The sequence below is a fragment of the Meles meles genome, chromosome 1, assembly GCF_922984935.1.
Source record: "Meles meles chromosome 1, mMelMel3.1 paternal haplotype, whole genome shotgun sequence".
Classification (NCBI taxonomy): Eukaryota; Metazoa; Chordata; class Mammalia; order Carnivora; family Mustelidae; genus Meles; species Meles meles.
This window is the reverse complement of record NC_060066.1, coordinates 53,588,380-53,591,629: the sequence shown is the minus strand read 5'-3', so window position 1 is coordinate 53,591,629 and position 3,250 is coordinate 53,588,380. Positions and strand designations below refer to the sequence as shown.

General features: G+C 38.4%; 1 pseudogene; it reads right to left on the bottom strand.

The window, feature by feature from the left end:
* Positions 1–284: 284 nt before the first annotated feature.
* On the bottom strand, positions 285–375 carry LOC123927923 (annotated as a pseudogene).
* Positions 376–3,250: the final 2,875 nt, after the last annotated feature.

Sequence of the window (3,250 nt, the reverse complement as noted above, 5' to 3'; positions counted from 1 at the left end):
GATATATAAAAAAATTGAGCATTTAGAGAAAATTTCACTTACAGATTGCTAAGCAGGATTAACGGAAGTTTCATGGCAATATTGACACCTGAGCCAGGTGTGCAGGAGTAGTCAGAAATTAGGTAAGATGAGGCCTGCCGCTCAGGTTAACCATGTGAACAAAGGCGTATTCGTGAGCTACCAAGTCATCTAGTTTGAATGGAACAGGCTGTATATAAAGAAGTGGGAGTGGAGATAAAACTGGGAAGTGAGAACGAAGTAAGATAGTACAGTGTAAGAAAGAAATGGATTGCTAAGGAATACAGACTATTCAATTAGCAATAATCGCGCCTCGGATAAACCTCATTGGCTACGATACTGCCACTGCGCAAAGCTGAACTCTATAAAACATTTCCAAACTAACACAGTTGAAAAGTGGTCTCCTTCCTCTGAATTTCTGTACATTTAACTGTCTGTACTACTCATGAGGTGTTTAGCACTCCCGTAGTGTCAGATTTTCAATCAGATCATAAGTGTTTTGAAAACAGGCATCATTTTAGGTATTCTTTGAACCTCCCACAGTACCTCATTCAGAGTAAGAATTCCATACATAGTGCTTTGTTAGGGATTTCTTTTTCCTTTTATCTTCTATGATAAGGATACATCTTTCCTTAGCCTTGTAGAAAAGAGAGGAACAGTAACATTTCACATCCAGAATGCATAACCACTGTAAAATGAGTCACAGAAGCTAAGTCGGTCTTGGACTGTAAAAAAGCTGAATAATGGCAAGGGCTAAGAAACTTAGCATCCCACTTTTGATAGCAACAAGTTTACAAACAGGAAGAGGCAGCACAGAAATTTTAGCAAAGGAGTACCCAAACAACAAACCCAGAGCAGGAACTAAGACACCCAATAAAGGCACCTCTAGGTTAAACATTTTTAGAAACATTCTAAGAGTCAAATAAATCCTTACAGACATTAAAACAGAATTCTAATTATTCTCTCCAAGAAGTTTGCTTTTTCAGGTATTCTACACTTGACTATTCCAACTGATGTAAGTATAAAAAGGTATATATAATTTTAGAAACAAGAATATGAAATGTGCATGATAACCCTAACGCCCTACTGTATATATATAAGAACTGGCAAACATCAGGGCACCTGGGTGGCTCAGTCGGTTAAGCATCTGCCTTCAGCTTGGGTCATGATCTCAGGGTCTGGGTCTGAGCCCAACGTTGGGCTCCTTGCTCAGCAGGCAGCCTGCTTCTCCTCCTCCTCTGCTACTTCCCACTGCTTGTATTCTCTCTTTCTCTCTCTGTCAAGTAAATAAAACCTTAAAAAATTGGCAAACACCAATATCAGGGCCAATAACACTAAACTGCAAGTTATCTAAATGGCCAAATGACAACTCCTTCTAGAAGCAGAAGACATTCATTCCTCCTGGGCATGTGGAGGTCATTATAAATCCAAAAGCCTAGATTTTGCCTTCTGTGATACCAGATCTGCATCAAAGGCAATCCATAAAGTGGCATAAGAAAAAAATTGCGTAACTGACCCAAGAATTACTGTAAAGGTATCTCTCACACTGTCTCAAACACCTGCAATTCAATATTGCAACCAAATGCAAATCGATAGAATGAGCATTTAGGATATTTCAGTCAATATGCATTGGTGCCTTAAGAAGACCATCTTTCTTTGTTTAAGCACTTTAACATTTCTTGAACCTTGCCTACCTTCAGAATCCCACAGTTGAACAGTTGTCTCTCCACCTTCATCTGTCACAAGGTTTTTGATAAGGTTTTTGTCACATTCACCACTTGCAGCAGTTTAAGATCATCTATTTGGAAGAGGAGACAGCTGGAGTTTGGCCAATCATTTTCATAACTTGATCTTCAATGACTTTCTTCAGTTTTTATGAAAAATAGCATTTCAGTCTTTTCTATATTTGGAACACTGAGAAATGACTTCCTTGCTTCTCCCAGTGCCACAAGTGACAAAAGCAGGGTAATAACAAGTTTGCTAATTGTTAAATAAATCACATATGCAAAACCATTAAAAAAACTAAAAAAAATTCTTCGTGCAGGTTCAAGTGACAGTCTGAGGTTGTTAGGTAGTTATTTTTGCTGTACTGAAGTCTAATAGGAGGGACTATCGTGTTTTTCAAAATATAAAGCTATCTAGTGGGTAACACAACTTATTTAACCTGTAGTTATGAAAATATAAAAGCCATAGCAGAAACCTCTTTCCTCCGGACTTCTCATTTCTGCTAATGAAAAAACAATCTCATATTTACCTGAATTCAAAACCTTAGTGTCATCATTTTTTTAATTCTCTTTCTTACTATGGAAAACCCACACTAAAAGCATTCATATCCAAATCTAAAATAGAGATTGAAGAGGACTATAAATGGGTATTATTATTCATTCAAGTCAAAATCAAAATATTTACTGAACATGTTTGCTGGGGCACTGAGCTAAGAGCTGGGTATACAATAGTAATCTATTCAGATGCAGTCTCTGCCCTCTTGGAGCTTAGTCAGGTAACCCCTTACTATCACTTAGAAACCTACAGTGTTCAGGGGTACCTGGGTGGCTCAGCTGGTTAAGCATCAGACTCTTGATCTCAGTTCAGGTCTTGATCGTGGGGTTGTGAGTTTGAGCCCCCTACTTAAAAAACAAAACAAAACTGTAGTCCTCATATACGAGCCTCGTGGCATCCTTAGTTTGATAATAGTTTCCTTAGACTGATGAGAGTGATTGTTATCAGGCAAAAACCAAAACTGTTTTTGATGTCCTTAAGTAATGGAAAAAAAAAAAATTCCTGGAAGATTACCAGATAAGCTTGGAAACCTAGGAAAAGCAGATGGCTGGATCCATGGCCAAAGGTACAACCTGGTTAAAGGGCCACCACTCCTGGACACTTGGGTAGTGACACAGTGGGGCACAGGAAGGCCACTGGCATAATTCTAATCTCTTACTCCTTCCTATAACACTATTCCCTATTCACAGCTAGGACAATGACATTCAATTAACCCACCTTAGGTCATAAGCCTGTGTCTTATGAGGAATAAGGAAGATATCAGGCTTTTTTGGATTTCAACCCACAGGCTCACAAACCCTTTTGTATTTCCCAAACAAGAGGAGGGAGTTCTGATGCTAAGCCAAAATAAAGAAAGAAAGGAAGAAAGAAAGGAAGAAAGAAAGAAAGAAAAGAAAACTACTGCAATGGTCTACTACTGAGCCTATAGATCTAGTAGTCTCCAAACATATAA